Raw genomic sequence first — 17309 nt, 5'->3', positions numbered from 1 at the left:
CCAGGGCCTCCCCACTTGCCACAACTCAGCTTTCTTCCTCTTGGGGAAGGCCAGGCCTCAACCCTCCCAGAGCAGGGGGAGGACCAAGCATTGCCGGGACTCACAGGGCAGGAGGGGCGGGGAGGACTGTGAGCCAGGGTAGGGCTCCTGTGCCTCGGGTTCACCCTTGTGCCTCCTCAATGCCCGACACTCACCCACTAAGACCTCAGGACCCCAGCTCAACCCTGTGCAGTTTCTGCTGGTGTGGGGCCACCACCCATCCCTGGACCTTCCCAGCCCCACCCCACCCCACCCCTGCCCTCATCCCCACTGACTCCTCCTCCTCCTCCTCCTCCTCCGCTTCCTCCCGCTTGCTCCTGTACTTCATACCCAGACTCAAGAATCCAGTTTGGGGTTTGACCCAGGAGGTGATCCCCCCCCCAAAAAAATCCCGTATGTGTCGGGGAGGGCCTCCCCCGGAGCTTTCCAGGGCTTCTTATCTCCACAGAGTCTGAGGAACCCTGGGAATTCCCAATACCTGCAGACTCCCCTCTCCCGGGCCCAGCCCCCTGACATCGACATCACCCCAGAGCCCGGCCACTGCAACGCTGCGACACCCGCTGCTTCTTGCTGGGCTGGAGCCTCTCTCTAGAACAGCAGCTGGCTAGTCAGGGCCCCTGGGCGGCAGAAATCGCTGACTCGGGGATTTCCAGGCTGCAAGCGCGTGGGGGCGTGTGTGCTACCCACGTACCGGGCTGGGGCCGCACATCGCTGTGGGGAAGGGGTGTGGGGGGGGGCTGTGTGTGTTTTAGGTGTGAGCTAGGGGACAAGACAGAGGCCCCGAGACTCTCTGGTCAGCTCTGCTGACCTCTCACCATCCTTCAGATGGAAAAGGGGACCGACCATCAAAGCCTCAAGGTCAGATGCTGGGCCGGAGGACAGCAGGGATTTTCCCCCACAGCACCACAGCCCCGGACCACAGGGCTGCTGGCCTCCTACACTGCGGGGGGGCTTGTCACTTGGCTGCTCCTCTTCTGGGGGAAGAAATGCTTCTCTTTTGAGATCCACCAAAGGCTTTTTTGCCGGGAGGAGGGAGAAAAGGGCTGAAAGTTCAGCGGGCTGGATGGGGCATAGACGAGATGTCCCGAGACACCTGGAAAGCAGATGCCTTGATGACTGCAATGGAGTCCTGCTTGGATGCTGGGGGATGGATGACAGGAAGCCCCTGGCTCCTTCTGGTAAAAGGGATGAAAAGACATCTGAGTCTCACTCAAAGCTGCTGCCAGTTAAATTGGGTCTAATGTCAGAAAATTACGCATTTATTTAGGACTATGTCTGCTCCTTATGAAAATACCTGTGTTTAATGTATAAGCTTCCTCCTGGGGGAGTGGGATTCTGATAGGGTAGGGAAGGATTAGGTGACATTTGCACAGGCAGGGGGCTGGCTGGGTCAAGATGGGGAGGTGGGAGCAGTGTGGTCCCTTGAGAAAAGCTAGCTTCGGTTTGCTCAGAGCCCCTAGGGCCCCAGAGGGGCAACCCCACCACACCCTTCCTAGGGTGGTAACAACAGCTTATATCCTTGATTTTACTTGATCCTTTTAAGCAATCCCGGGAGGAAGCAAGGCAAGGAAGGGACAATTCTTCATTCCACCGAGGTATAGGAAGCTCCCAAAGGGTGAGTGACTCACCCAAGTACCTGGGTTGTTTTGGTGGGGAGTTAGGGCATGGAGCTGGGTCTTGTGACTTCACATGCTGACCCTCCTCTAGTCTTCATGAGCTGGTTGCATAGCTAGAGCTGTGGCCTCTTCCTCAGGGGCTCCTTACAGTTACCCCTCCTACCACCTTCTTTTTTTTTTTTTTTTAAGATTTTATTTATTTATTCTACAGAGAGAGACACAGCGAGAGAGGGAACACAAGCAGGGGGAGTGGGAGAGGGAGAAGCAGGCCCCCCACTGAGCAGGGAGCCCGATGCGGGGCTCCATCCCAGGACCCTGGGATCAGGACCTGAGCTGAAGGCAGACGCCTAACGACTGAACCACCCAGGCGCCCCTCCTACCACCTTCTTGTAGACATCTCTAGATGTGGCCCCTGCTCACCCTCCAGCTCTGCCTGGCACCCCCCATTCCCTTACCCTCTGAGCTCCAACTGCAGGTCTGGAAAGGGCTGTGCTCTTCCCTGCCACCGAGCCTTTGCACATGCTGTCCTCTGGTGGAGGACACCGTCCTCTCTGCCCCATGTCACCACACCAACTCCCCTCTGTACTGCCTGCCAGTCTCAGCTCCCTGGCGCCTCTCTTGTGTACCCTGTGCTTCTTGTCTGTAGCACTTGTCACCCTCGCCATTTCCTGCTAAAAACTTTCCCCCCACTAGACCGTAAGCTCCAGGAGGGAAAGGACCCCCTGCCCATCTAGCTGGTGCAGAGTCAGCACCCAATAAATCTTAGTGGTTCTGAGGCTCAGTGTCCTCAAATCCTGGCACTGCCACTTGTGCCCTGTGCTGTGTGACCTTGGGTAAATTACATAACCTCTCTGAGCCTCAGCTTTCTCAACTGGGGATCTTAATTATAAAATAGGGTTAGCACAAGGATTAAAGGGATAACGAATGTAGAGAGACTAACACAGTGCCGTTCCTGGCATATCCGTGTTAAAGAAATAAAGGTTGTAAAGAAATACAAAAGAAATGAGGGTTGCAGGAATAAAGGAATGGCCCATATTCCTCTGCTTCCAGCCTCCTTCCTGGGGTGCTCAGTGAATCTCCTCTCCTCGCCTCGCCTCCCCAGGCTCCCGGGACATAGATGGCAGAGGCAGTGGCCCCTTCCCTCACCACCCAGGCTTTGCCTTCCAGCCCAACATGGATTCTCTGCTCTGACCCTGTGTTGGCTTCAGGGGTTGGCACAACCCAACTCCGCTTGGAGCTTGGTGGCAGGCATGGCAGCCCAGCGGGGGGCAGCAAGGGAGCTTCCTTCGTGATCTGTATCAGCATCTCCCAGAAAATCATCTCCGACTAAGTCCGCAAACTAAAACAAGTGCCCTCACCTCCCTTCCGATGAGATGGCAATGCTTGGGCTCTTCCTACACAGAAATTCTGGAGCTGCCCCGGAGCTCTGGGCTCTAGTCCAACGCCGCAGGATCAGGCTCCTGTGGCCCATATGTTTCCTGGGCCCGTGGATGGAGGGCCATTTTGGGAAGAGGTGTCCTGAAGAGGACTTTGCAGTCTCCCCAGGCTGGCTTCCTGTTGCTGTTCGGATGTCTTCCCTTCTATGGGAGTGACCTGGGCCTTCCTGGAAGCTAGTGCTGAGGAGGTTGACAGCCCCTCTCCCCCCTCCCCTGTTCCACGAGCAGCCCCACAGCTGGTACCCTGGAGAAGCAGCTGAAGGCAGCCTTGCTGGAAATCCCCATCCCACAGCCCAAGCCCAGGCTGACTGAGAGGGGGGAGAGAGGGGAGGAGCAAGGAGAAGAGGCTGCTTGAAAAGCCAACCTAGCTCTTCGCCTTGACCAAGTTCCCTCCCCACTTCAGACCTGTCCAGACAAAATAATGACTCTCGGTTCTTCCCTTCCAGAAATGCAACTGGATTTCTGCAAAGAGCTTCTAAATCCTGCAGCCACTACCAAGACCATGGCTAGTGCTAACAGAGCCCCACTGCTCCTCTTCCCCCCTCGCCACCCCTGCCCCCCTCAGCTTCACTGAGCAATCAGAGCGGCGGTTTCTAGTGTTTGTCAGGGGCCATAAGACTTGGAATCATGGATCTTCACAGCAGTCCTAGGTGACAGGGGGGAAACTATGCTGGGTGAAAACACAGGCTCTAGCTGTTTGACCTTGGGCAAGTTTCTCAACCTCTCTGCGCCTCATCTGTAAACTAGGAACAAAAATGGTATCCATCTTATACAATCATTGTGAATATTGCATGAGTCAATACATGTGAGAAACTTAGAACGATGTCTGGGACATAATAAGTAGTTAGTACGTGTTAGCTCTTATTTTTATATTATCTCTATTTTGCAGGTGAGGAAACTGATAAAAATAGCTACTGTTTATTGAGTCCTACTCTGTGCTAGGCAGTTTATATGTCGTCGGGGGTGAGAAGTCCAGGATGGGTTACAGCCAAGAACCATCTGCACCCACTAAACCTGAGGAGTGTGCTGACATCCCTCTTCTGGAGTATTTATTTGCATCCATTGGTTTACATGGGGCTACAGAGTGGTACCCTAGGGAAGCTTGAACTGCGCCTAAAATGGGCTCCAGACATATGGAAACATATCCGGCAGACTTTAAATAGACGTTTCTGATAAATAAATTGTCAAAAAGAAGGAATACAGCTGACAAAATGAGCCAGACCCCACAACAGGGCTTGCAGTTCAGAAGGAGGGACCCTCCAGGTTGGATAGAGTGGCTGGCACTCGACCTCGCCTGACTCAGTGGTCTGGAAAGAAAAAGAGCTGTGTGTAAACTGAAGGGAGGTCTCAAGAGCTGACTTCCGAAATCTAACACTTCAGGCTCAGGCCACCCTGCCCCTCAAATGAGTATTTTACCACGAGGGGGATACTGTTCTCACTCTCCCTTTTGAAAGAGCCTGCCGGGCCGGGAAAGATGGAGAGCCTGGGCTGCTGGGCACATCAGCAGGAACGGGGAGAGGTTGCACAGAGCCGCTGGGACAGTGGCGGTGTGGGGAACGAGACACTGACAGCAGGGGCAGCCCAGACCCGTGAGGCGGCTTGCGTGCCAGTGGGCTTCAGGAGGCCCCCACACATATGCTGGCCAAGGCAGATTCGGGGGACTAGACTTCCTGCAGGTGCGTGGAGCTGCTGCGGAGCGGGTACTAGGACGCTAATGACGGTGATGGCCGTGGGGACAGGAAGCACACATGGGGTGAGCGCTCTGTGCCAGGCACTGTTTTAGGTGTTCAATATGAACTTACTTAACTCAGCCACCTTAGGAACGAGGATCATTCTTATTCCCAGTTTACAGACAGGAAAACTGAGGCAGACAGAGGTAAAGTATGTGCCCAAGGTCATGCAGCGAGGAAGTGGAAGATGCAGGATTTGAATTCTGATTTTCTGCTTCTGAGGCCATGCTCTAAACTCCTCTGCCGTATGCCTTGCCAATCAATAGCAAGTGCCCTCATTCCTAACCAAAGCTGGACAGGGTTGGGGACGCTGGGTCCTCCATAAGCTTTACAAAGACCTTATGAAATTGGTGTTTGTCCCCATTTCACAGCTGAGTAAAGTGAGGCTCAAAAAATGCAAATGATTTGTCCAAGTTCACATAGCTGGGAAGTGCCAGAGCCTGTGGGGCCCTCACGCTCATCCACCTCCTGGGGTGTGATGTGACTTGTCCAAGACCACCCAGCTAACTCCCGTCTCTCAGGCTGCTATAAATTCAGTCCCAGTCTTACTGTCACAAGAGAACAAATCATCTCCATGTCCCCCATTTTCCTGGACATGAGGAAGGAGTCCGAGTGCTCTCTAGTCTCAGGCCAGACATTAAGAACAGATGTTTGGCAGGGGACCCTGAGGAAGAAAAGGGACTTGGGTCAGAGGATCTTCCCAGAGAATTCAGGAAGCCAACATAGTCAACTCCCATAACCGTGGGTGTGTAAACTGCAGTCTGAGGAACTCTGTTTACCTGGGCAAGCCTCACGCTTCCAGGTCAGCCTGCCCACCTGCAAGCAGGGATTTTAGCGGGCCTAAGACAATCACCAAAGGGGCCTCGAGTTTGCACAAGGTGTCATTTCTGTCGCCATCTACTGGTCAGAGCGTATATATAAAGGACACAGCATGTGTGTGTATTCCTTCTAGTGTGACTTTGGTCTAGTCCGTCTTTGGAATTTTATTTATTTATTTGTCAGAGAGGGAGAGAGAGCACAAGCAGGGGGAGCAGCAGGCCGAGGGAGAAGCAGGCTCCCCACTAAGCAGGGAGCCTGATGCAGGGACTCAATCCCAGGTCCCTGGGATCATGACCTGAGCCGAAGGAGGGAGCGACTTTACCCCACACAGGTGAGGGCGCCGTGCAAGGCCTGGAAGGAGGGTGGTGTCAGCAACAGTGAGCTCAGCGGCCACACTGGACAGAGAAGAGGCGGGCCACTGCCACAGGTAAGTGAGAGATAGATCCTGGCCTGGACAGAGAGCACAGGGGGAATGAAGAGGAAGGGTGACATGCTGGTGACCGGGAGTGCAGGGTAGGGGAGAGGAGCCCAGGATGCCTCTGGTCTCTGGCTTGTGTGTCACCACCTTCCAAGATGGCAGAGTCATTCACTAAGAGAGGTAGCCCCCCCAAGGGGGGATGCGGGGGGTGGGGGGATGTGGGTTGTGAGTTCATTTGCTGGTATGCTCCGTGGGGAACCTGGGCTAGATTCAGGAGGTGTCCAGTAGGCACTTGGAAATGTGGGCCTGGAGTTCAGGAAGGAGGCTTAGACAGGAGATATGCCTTTGGAAGTCACTGATTCATAAATTATAGAGAAAACTTAGCTCTGAAGATGCTAATAACCCAGTGAGTGGCAGTGACTGGATTTGATCCCCAACTGTTGGATTGCTATGCTGATTACTTCTCCCACCTCAGCACATTCCTAGCTATCAACAGTTACTACTTTTCAGGTGTAAGTTTCCATTCCGATATTATTCTACCCATTTTACAGAACTGGAAAGTTGAGGCATATGTTTAGATAAGCCACACAAGTTGATTATAGAGTCTGAAGTAGTGTCCGTCACAGCCATTCAGCCGGAACTATCTCTGGGAGAGCCGCTTCCTCCGCGGAGCTGGTGGCAGCTGATGCCCACAGAAGGGATGTCACTGGAGAGAGAACACCCCTCACCCCTTTGCCTTGAGTGAGTGGCATCTCAGCTCAGAAGGACAGTTTGGAAGTTTGGCTTGCTGGGGAGAAGTGGGCATGTGTCAAGGGCTGTTGTGGTGGCGAAGGAGGACCTCATGGGCCGTGCATATGTGGGGACGACAGGGAGTGTTAGGGGGTTCACCCTCCAACTTCACTGTTCTCCCAGGATCCACCACACAGACCCCCTAAGCTTTTCATCTCTCACTCTCCTTCGTTGCCTGGCACCTGCCCTTCTGCGGGAGACCCATCCCAGATCAATCTGTCTTCCCTGCTTTCTGCATCCTTGACAATAGATTAGCACCGGGTGACAAGAGTCAGTCCCCCTGCGATGGTGGGATGGCTGGAGCCCCGGGGCCACCTGCTGCAGTGTGGTGCTTCTCAACGTCTCCATCCATCCGTCACCTGAGGAGCTTGAAAGAAAGATGGCCGGCGCCCCGGAGATTCAGATTCAATTAGCCTGGGAGGGGCCCGGGCATCCATCATTCTCTGTGTAGACAAGGGTGCGAACGGACTGCCTCAGAACCAGTCTTCCCCTGTGGCTTCAAAGTCAGACCTGGAGTCTCCGCTCTGCCTTAATATTAATGGTGCGACTTGGATGAATGACTTAAACTCTCTGAGTTCTGTTTCTTTCTCTGAAGGAAGGTTCAGAGCCAATCCACCCAAGGTAACACATATAAAGGCAAGGCACCATGCCTTGAGCTTGGGCTACCCCCTTTGATACCTGTCGCTCTGCCCCCCACTTCCAGCTCCCTTAGAGTTTGGGATTTCCTCCTCAGGGAGCCTTGCGAGAAGTCCTCCAGCTCAGCAACCCGTGGAAAATAGGTCCCTCCCCAGTGGTTTTAGCTGGCTCTCCATGTGTGGCTGGACACCTCGGTGCCATTACCTTAACTGAAAACCCTGCGCATCACCCTTTTCCAGCAGCAGCAGCCAAAAGGCTGCTCTCTGGCCATCATGGTCCCTCCTAAACTGGCCCCATGTGATCATTCCAGCCCCCTTGCTCTGCCCCCAGCGCCGACTCTCCTGAGCCACCCAGCCGTCCACACCCTCCCCGTGCCGATCTCCCTGCACGTATTCACACAGTCAACTGCAGCAGCTCTCGGTGTCCCTCAGAGCCCCCTCCCACCCACCCAGACACCTCCTTTTCCCTCGTGGCTCCAGTCCTCCCCGGCTGGTCCTCACGGACACACGGTTCAGTGCTCCATTGCACGCTCTCTGCGCGGTTCTCCGGTTGCTTCACAGGAAACTGTAAACTCGGGGAGGTGGGGGCTCATCCTTGCAGTTCAGTCTAGCCCAGTTCTGGGTGCATGGTAGGTGCTTCATCAGTGCGGACTGTTCACCTCGGGGGAGGGGGCAGTCAGAAAGAGACCGGAAGTTTTGCACCCAAGACTTTCCCCTGAGATTGGGAGCGGGGAGTGGGGGATATCTTCAAGCCTGCCTCAAAGAAACTCTAGCCTCAGTTTCCAGATGGGGAAACAGAGACTGGGTGCTAGAGTCCCGGATGGAGGCTGGGGCTCCTCAGGTCGGCCTGCTGCTCTGGGTAAGCCATGTCATGTGACCCTGTCACCATACCTCCTGGGCCACCACGGTCATTATTTGTACATCTTCTCTTCTCCCCCTGAGGAGGAGGTCCTGGTCTAGGAGGCTGGGAACCAGGGTTCTGGGTCTGTCCCTGTGTGACCTTGGCTGAGTTATTCTCTCTCTGGGGTGACGTCTCAAAGCCCTGGAAATCCTATGTCTTTATCAGAGGGTCACTGAGGTAATGGATGGCCATGGGCCTTTCGGTGTCCTGGCAGCCTACTTTCAGCCAGTTCTCCACCCCCCACCCCCCCAGGGTCCCCCTCTCCCTCCCACTCCAGGCCCCAAACAGGGGAAATTAATTGCGTGTTCAAGTCTCTCCCTTTGCCCAGCCATAGCCGAGCTGACTGGGGAAATTAGGGTGACACTGGTGCAAATAATGGAGTGTCTTTCCCAAAACGATCTTTAGGCCCTGTTGCTTTAGCTGCTGCTTAAATGGATGAGCTAATTAATTTAACTAATTGTTCCTGAGGACTCATATTTTCAGTCACGTGACCTAAAGGCACATTCTCCCAGGAAGGCCACTCTGCTGCCCACACTCCCTGTTGGACCAGGTTTTGGCAGAGTCCGTGATAGTCGTCCCCACCCTTCGTGCTCTGCGCTCAACCCAACCCCGGATCTTTAAGGGACCAGGACCCCTTCCTCCAGCCTCTGTCCACATGCAAAACCTAGGGCACCCTCGCCAATTCATTCATCCATTCAACAACTTTGTGTTAGTTGCCTACCTCGTGTCAAACACTGGTCTCAGTATTGAGGAATCAGTGATGAGTAAGAGCAGACAAGGCTGTGCCTCACGGGGTGTTCAGTCTACTTAGGGATATGACACTAATCATATGACCGCAAACACACACACACACACACACACACACGTCAGATCTATGCTATAGTCAGTACTATGAAGGGATGTGAGATGGCACTATACACTCTAATAGACAGACTTCGTGGGGAGATCAAGGACGGCTTCCTGGAGGAAGTGGCCCTTGAACTGAAGCTTGAAACTAACCAGAGAGGAGGGAGGGAAGTGCATTCCAGGCAGAGGGAACAGCTACTTCACAATCCAGGTAAGAGACTGGCTGGACCAGAGTGCGGGAGAGGGACAGAAGTGGAGGGTTTTGAGAGAGAAGGGACTGGCTTTGGTATGGGGTTGGATATGAAGGGATAGGGAGGGGAAGCATTAATAATAACTCCTAAGCTTCTGGTCTGTGCTGCCGGCGGGCTGGGGATGTCACTCACTGGGACAGAAAACCCCAGAGTTAGGCCAGGCGTGGGCAGCGGGTATAAGCATGAGCCGGGTGCTGGGATACCTCTGAGGCACCCAAACGGGGATGTTGAATGTGCAGATGATAAACCCGCAGGTCTCAGAGGAGCGGGCTGGGCTGGAGGTGCGCGTCTGTGCGTCACCTACTGAGGGGTGGGGGTTGACACTGCAGGGTGTGGTCGGTCAGATAACAGTCCTGGGCACGGCTTGACTGGCCCCAGACTGCAGCCCTGCAAGACAACAGATGTGAGCACGTGCCCCGTTTTCACGATGTCATCTGGTTCTCTTTTCCTGTCTCAGAGTCACGTAAGTTTCCTGTTTCCTTTATCTACTGATAAACTGACAGCTGCGCGTGTGCCCGAGACTCTCCCCGTGACAAGGGAGCACTGCGATCATTCACAAGGGACACGACTGCTCAGCTGTGCACTGTGCTGGGTCTTTCCGTGTTTTCACTCACTGGGCCTCTGAGATCGAGACTCCTAGCCTTGCTTTTCAGAGTAGGATGCTGGGGCTCACGCGTTCCCAGGATCAGGCCTGCGTGACGTGTTCTCACTCCGTGTGTCTCCCCAGAAGAGGAGGGTATGTGCCGGAGGATCTGAGAGACCCTGGGAGCGCCGGGGCCAGAAGATTCCGTTCCTAGTTTCCTTCAGCTGGTCCCGGGCAGATGCAGGTAGGGAGGGCACAGGGGCCTCTGGGAGGTGGGGGGGTAGGAAGTGCTGGGCCAAACAGGGGAGAGGTCTGGGCCGGTGCCTTCCTGGTCAGAGCAGCAGGGGGAGACTGAGGCAGGGAGTCAGGACCAGAAAGCGTGGCTTGTGCGCCCAGAGGAGGCTGTGCCAGTGAGAGAGGAGGCAGGGTGAGAGAAGTGAGCCCGCACACGGGCGCGGCAGCGGAAACGGGCAGGCTGGCTTAGGGTGGTGCAGAGGGCTCCAAACCTGAGGGCGAAGGGGCTCCCCCCACGTCCTGCCCACCCCGCCCCCTGCGCACGCTGGGGGCTTCACTGTCAGTGGGAGATGGGGGTAGGACCCAGTCTTATTGGGGCTGTGGAGGGCCTGGGAGGGGGCTTGGCAGGACAGAGGCTGGGAAGTCCCCCTGCACTGCTAAGAGGCAGAGGGGCAGGTATTCCCAGCACGGGGTCCTGCGGCTCCTGGTCGGCTGGGACGAGGGACTGCGAGGGAGAGGCGGGCTATGAAACATACATGCGTGCGTGCAGGCGCGTGCACACACACGTACACACGCACGTACACACGCACGTACACATGCGCACACACACGTACACCCACGCGCGGGCTATGAAACACATGCGTGCGTGCAGGCGCGTGCGCGCACACATACACGCACACACAGGTACACACATACGCGGGCTATGAAACACATGCGTGCGTGCAGGCGCACACACACACACGTACACACACGCACACACACACACCCCAATCGGGGTAGTCAGTGGAGGAGGTCAGCCATAACCCAGGGGCTGAACTGATCATAGCTGTATGACTCCAGGGCAAACCGAATCCTCTCTGGATCTCTGTATCTTCGGCTCCCAAGGGCTTCTTCTGCTCCCCTGTCTCCCTGACGCTGCTTTTTATTCTAGACCCAGAGCAGGAGTGGTGCCATCCTCTGTCTAGGCATTTGGCCCCTCCCTCCCGCTCCAGGGCCCTGAGGGCCTGAGACTTAAAGCCAAGAGTGGGAGGGTGCCAAGACCCAGGGACTTGGCCTGGGTTTGAGTCCCAACTGCTGCTTCCTAAGTGGACAACCTTGGGGAAGAGTCTTGAACCTTTCTGAGCTCATGTGTCATCTCTAAAAGCAGAAAATGACACTTCTTTCAGCAAGGACGTTGCGAAGCTTTGAGGGCTACCCAGCACGTTGGCTTGTGTGCATGTAGAGGGCCAGTCACAGCCATCAATGGGAGGCCCCTTTGCTTTTCTGCTTCGCTGTCCACAGCCCCAGCTCCTACTCCCTGCAGGGACTCCCTGTCCTTCATCCTTGATGACCCCGCCTCTGGCTGCACATTTTAGCAGTGGGCTACGTGAGGAAGAGCCCTTCCCACTGTTTGTACATCTTTAGGAGTTAGCAAGGACTTCCTTAGCTTGAACTATAATCTTTTGCTGGAGCTTCCGCTGCTGGTGAGAGTGGAGCTGCCCAGAAGGGATGGTTGTCCTCCGGCTCTCTGAGGACAGCCACTGGGGCCCCCCCAGGGTGGCCTGTCTATCTACCGGGCTCCCTGCATCCTTCTTCCACCGTTTCCCATCCTGGCCAAATTCTTCCGGACAAGATCTGGTCTGTCTGTCCTTCTTGAAATGGGATATCCAGAGAGGTTCAACAGACCCTAAATATGAGCCAGTGAGGCCAAATTCCAGGGGTCAGACTTTGGCAGAGCCCTAGATAAAAGGGATGGTTACATTTCTTTCCCATGGATGTACCTCCTATGACCATTTATAATTTGCTCCCGATCAAGTCAAGAGGCAGATGTTTACATAATTTATCATCTTATCTGGAGATGTTCTGAAGTGTGACCCAGACCCAAATGAGATTTCTGGTCAGCGGCACAGAAACCTTTTCATCAGCCTCGAGCAGAGCTGGTCCAAACACACGCACACGGGAAGCACGCTCACCACAGTCTGAGGGCAACCCACCAGAGGAGTCCCCACAGCAGGCTTCGGAAGTGATGCTCAGGACCCGGGCAGGGCCTCCTTGCCCACCCATAAGTCTGTCCCCTCCCAGGCAGACCTGGAGCCCACTTCCCTGGAAGAGGGATGGTCAAGCCCCTGGACAGAACTGCTCCTCGCTTTCAGAAGGGAAAACTGGGGGGTGACCACATGGCCCTGGGGAGAAGTCGGGTGGGAGGGTAGCAGTCGGACAAGTCTGTGAGCTGGAAAAGAATGGCGGTTCTCTGTATTTTTCCCTCTCCTCCCTCACACAGGAATGCTCTGAGCTGGCCTTGGGTGCATGGCTCCTGCGGTGATGAATGTAAGGTGCCCCCCTGTTTGGCCTCTCTCTTGCTCTGATGTCGGCACCCCGGTCCAGAAACCGAGAGCCGCCAACACAGAGGAGGGCCCTGGGAGCCCCCGCATTGTCCTTGACAAGTTCTGGAAGATGGGTTGGAGCCAGCAGTGGAGAGAGGGCTTCTGAAGGGTGAGGGCAGAAGACTCCGGGGGTCTACCCCGCTGGAGGAGGCTCAGGGTTTGGGGGTGACGCTGATCCTACCCCTCCTCCCTGGCTGCCTTGAACAACTAACCTATGAATTCATTAGTCAATCAGCAGAAAGTCACCAGACCCCTCCCCGGGGGTGGGGGGGCGCCTGTCACTTGGTCTCACTCAGCGTGTCCCGGTCACTTCCTGTACCAGGGGCCTCTGCTCTAGGACCAGCTCTGCCTTCAGCTCGCCGAGTGACCTTGGGCAAGTCGCTTCACCTCTCCGGGTCTCAGGTTCTTTGCAAATACAATAAAAGGATTGGACTGCATGGTCTCTCAGGTCCCTCTCAGCTCTGATGGTTCTATGAGTCTGCAAGCTAGAAGATGGGAAGTGGGTGGATGGCAAAGGCTGCGTGGCCCCTTTTCTGGAGAAGGAGGAGAAAATGATAGGGACGTCTCCCAGCGGGTGGCGTCAGGGATGGGCATGCGCTAAATGTGCCCTCGGCGACGGAGATACCCAGGGCGTTGTGACAGAGCCCGACCACCACGTCCCCCTGCTCTCTCCCTTCCCCCGGCTCTGTCATCCCCACCTTTGCCTCTCCCAGCGCCCCTGGGCTCCTGCCTGGGCCAGTCAGGAGCTGGGTGGCAGGAGGGCTGGTGACGCGCTCCCCCTGCCCCGGCCGGCAGGGCTGTGTGGGCATCTGCCCGCGGAGCTGAGGAGGCGCCGGGCTGGGCACGGGCCGGGGGAGGACGTGCGGCGGGCGTGTGCCTCCAGCAGCCACCAGCAGCCTCCCCCACTCACAGGCACTGCAATGCAGTGGCACGATTTTTTTTGTTGCTCGGTTTTTTCCTAAAAGTCCTCATTTCCCAGGGAAATGTGCAGCCAAATGTTTCCAGAAAGGGGTGGTCAGGTTGCCTGGGGATGTGTCAACCCTTCCACTTCAGTGTGGTGCCCCCCGACACCCCCCCTCGCCAGTGTGCAGCCCCCTACCCTCTGTTCCTGGTGGAACTGGGAGGCCCAGGTGGAAGGAGCAGGAAGTGGCCGATCTTCCCTTCCCAAGGCCTGGGACACAGGCTGATGGAACTTCAGTGTTTGCTGAATTGGAGCACTTCTCAATTTCCTGATCCCCGGGGGGCTCTGGCTTGAGGCTCCATCCCCGAGGCAGAGATGCCTTCAGATTCACAGGGAATCAATCTCTCTCTCTCCCAATAAGCATTTTTTGGGGGGACAACGCCCCCCTTTAGAGTATCAAATACCAAATCTGCTGCAGGGTTTCCAGGGAGGCCGAGAACTTGGAACCACCGTCTTGCTCCCCTGTCCCACTGCACAGCATACTCATTTTGCACGCACTCTACTTCTGTGTTCTTCTGTTCTTGGGTTTCATTTTAAGGGAACTTTTCTTTCTTTCTTTTTTTTTTCTTAAGATTTTATTTATTTATTTATTTATTTGAGGGGGGAGCGGGAGGCAGAGGGAGAAGCAGGATCCCAGGACCCTAGGATCATGACCTGAGTTGAAGGCAGACACTTAACCGACTGAGCCACCCAGGCGCCCTTAAGGGAACTTCTCAATCCAGCTCTGCTCTCCCAATTAAAAAAGGTGATGAGTTCAATCAGCTATGAAAATAAAGCCAGATGAGGAGCCTAGGGGAACAGGGGCAGACCTATCCCTGCCAGCTCCATTCCCCCCCCCCCCATTTCCCCAGAACTCCGACGGCGGGGGGAGGCGGGGGGGTGAGCTCTCCACTGACAGAGAGCAGCAGAAGGAGAGAGCTTAGAGGAAGAACTGTGGAATGCGGTCAGGAGCATTTGCTAGGTGAGTGGGATTTCAGCCTTAAAAAGGACTTTGAAAGCCCTCTCTCTGCATGGGCAGGTAAGGCTGTGTGCCCTAAGCTCTCTCCCCACAACCTGCAGGGGCTATGAGGGCCCCGTCTGCCCTTCTCTGTGATGTTGGGTCTCTCTCAGGCACAGATGGCTCTAGCTCAGGGGCAGCCAGGACACAGCTGAGCCATCTGGGTACAGCCCAGGGAGAGGTGCAGCCAGTCTGCCATCTGGCGAGCAGGTGACAGCCACCGACATGGAGGTCCGGGGTGAGGGGCAGGGAGCTCGAGGCTAGCAGGGTCGGACCTGCTGCCTGCAGGAACTCTCCTCGCTGCCTTCAGAATCCCTGGGCCCCAGACAGGAGGTGCCTCCAGGCCCCAAGTGGTGTGGAGGTCTTTAAATGAAAACGAACCAAGCCTCCACCGCCCCCCCCCCCCCCCCCCCCCCCCCCCCGCATTGTGTATTTCCATCAAAGCACAGGCTGTAGATGAAAGTGACAGCTCTTCTCTTCTCCCTGAGATCAGGGCAGGGGACTCCGCTCCAAGGACCGTATAGGGGGATTGAGGTTAGCCACCAGGAAACACCCCAGGACAGCAGAGGGAATCCCATGCAGTGTTTATAAGCCAGACTTCGGTCCTAACTCTGCTACCTTCTTGTGGTGTGCCCCAGGGCAAGTTCATTAACTCCTCAGAGGCTGTTTCCTCTTCCGTAATAGCTGTGCCTCCTTGGGCTGCTGGGAAGTTACAGGACAAAGTACAGAGATGCCTCAGGGAGTGATGGCTGTTTGTTTTACTACTACAACCCCAGGACAGTAGGTGAGAAAGGCAAGGAATCTCCACCCCAGCAGCCTTAACCAAATGGCTGTTTGTTTGTTTTTTGGCGGTGGGGGGGGGGGGGGGGGGGGGGGGCAGAGGGAGAGGGAGAGAGAGTCTCAAGCACACTCCCCGCTGAGCGGGGAGCCCAACGCAGGGCTCAATCTTGCAACCCTGAGATTGTGACCTGAGCCGAAATCAAAAGCTGGACACTTCACTGCCTGAGCCACCCAGGTGCCCCAAGGCTCCCAGATGTTAATGTGCATTAAAAATCTCCTGGAACCTTCCAGAAGGTACAGAATCCCAAGCCTGACCCCCCAAATTCTGACTCAGTAGGTTCAGTTCAGGCATCCTGCATGATTTTAACACGGGTGGTCCGCAGACCACATTTTGAGAAGCGCAGCCACAGAGGACAGGAGAGACGGTCCCAAGGATTAACCCTCGCCCCTGCTCCTGTCCCCCAACCCGGCCTTCCTTCTCCCTGGGTGCTTGGCCTCTCCTGTGCTTTGTCCCTGCCGCAGCCTCTCGCTCTTGCATCCACATTGCTCAGTCAGTTCCTCATTCAGCAAATCCTTACTGAGTGCCCACTCAGTTCCTGACACTTCTAGGTGCTAGAGAGAGGGCAATGAGTAAGACAAAAATCCTTGCCCTTGCAGACCACATAATTCATATTGACTGACTCACCCAGTCATTCACTCTTTCATTCATTCATTCATTCATTCATTCAGTGAATACTATCTACCGAGCACCTACTCTCTGCCAGGCTCTGGGCTAGGTGCTAGGGTTGACGTATGCAGAGTCCTCCTTGTCAGAAGAAGGCCAAGGAAGAGATGCCCTTAGGGACCGTGTGCCCCTGGGGACCCTCCGCTCCAAACCCCAAGGCAGAGGGCAGTGTCAGGCTGGCTGCTGACCCCTTCCCCACAGAGGCAACCTGGGGGGGACCACCTGCCGGCTCGGCCAACTGCAGAGTGGGATCGTTAAGCAGAGGCCATCTGCAAGAGATGCATGGCTTGGCCTTCCTCCCCAGTTCACTCATCGTCACTGCTGGGTACAAAACATCTTTTTTCCTGATCCCGCCCTGTCCCTTTACATAATCCTGTGCCTCATAATTACGTGTGAGGATGGGCCAATTCCCCCAAACACTGTGTCAGGCCATCGATTACATTCCCTTGCCATTGCGCTGCGCCACTCGGTGGCCCTCGAGCCACCTGGCTGGGGGAGCGCAGCCCCTGGCCTCGATTTTTCATGCCAGTCCTGCATCCGTCACCGGGCCGCCAGCTCCAGTCTCTGCTCCAAGGGGGCAGGTGTTCAGAGAGAACACTTGGCAGGCCCTGGCCCATTCCCACCACCCCCGCCGGAGTGTTTATAAAGCACTGAGGGCCTTTGGAATTCATCGAACCCAATCCCCTCATTTTGCAGATGGGATAACTGAGGCTCAGGGTGGGGCCTTAATTTGCTCAGAGTTGGTCCCAAAGCTAGTGTATTTACCTCATTCATTTACCCATTCATTAATTCATCTGTCAAACACCTTGAGAGTCTGTTAGGTACCAAAGCTCTGCTCATCACTGGACATACAAGGATGACCAAGACGTCGTCCCTGACCTGAAGAGGCTCACACTCCAATTAGGAGACACACATCAGGACCACCTGGGTGGCTCAGCTGGTTGGGCAGCTGCCTTTGGCTCAGGTCATGATCCCAGGGTCCTGGGATTGAGCCCTGCATCGGGCTCCCCGCTTGGTGGGGAGTCTGCTTCTCCCTCTGCCTCTGCCTCTGCCCCTGCTCACGCTCTCTCTCAAATAAATGAAATCTTAAAAAAAAAAAAAAAAAAGGAGACCCACATCCCCACAGTACAATACAGTAAGCACACTAATCTGTGTGGGGGGAATAGAAAGGAGCGGAGGGGGCTTCT

At 55.5% G+C, this 17309-nt stretch overlaps 1 protein-coding gene across 1 annotated transcript in view; it reads right to left on the bottom strand.

The window, feature by feature from the left end:
- The window catches only part of SYT2 (synaptotagmin 2), a 105494-nt gene that overhangs the window by 45069 nt on the left and 43116 nt on the right, over positions 1 to 17309 (bottom strand). The window lies entirely within an intron of this gene.

This window comes from Phoca vitulina, unplaced genomic scaffold (genome assembly GCF_004348235.1).
Source record: "Phoca vitulina isolate PV1807 unplaced genomic scaffold, GSC_HSeal_1.0 scaffold26, whole genome shotgun sequence".
NCBI lineage: Eukaryota > Metazoa > Chordata > Mammalia > Carnivora > Phocidae > Phoca > Phoca vitulina.
The sequence above is the reverse complement of the archived record's forward strand: the minus strand, read 5'-3'. Positions and strand labels throughout refer to the sequence as shown.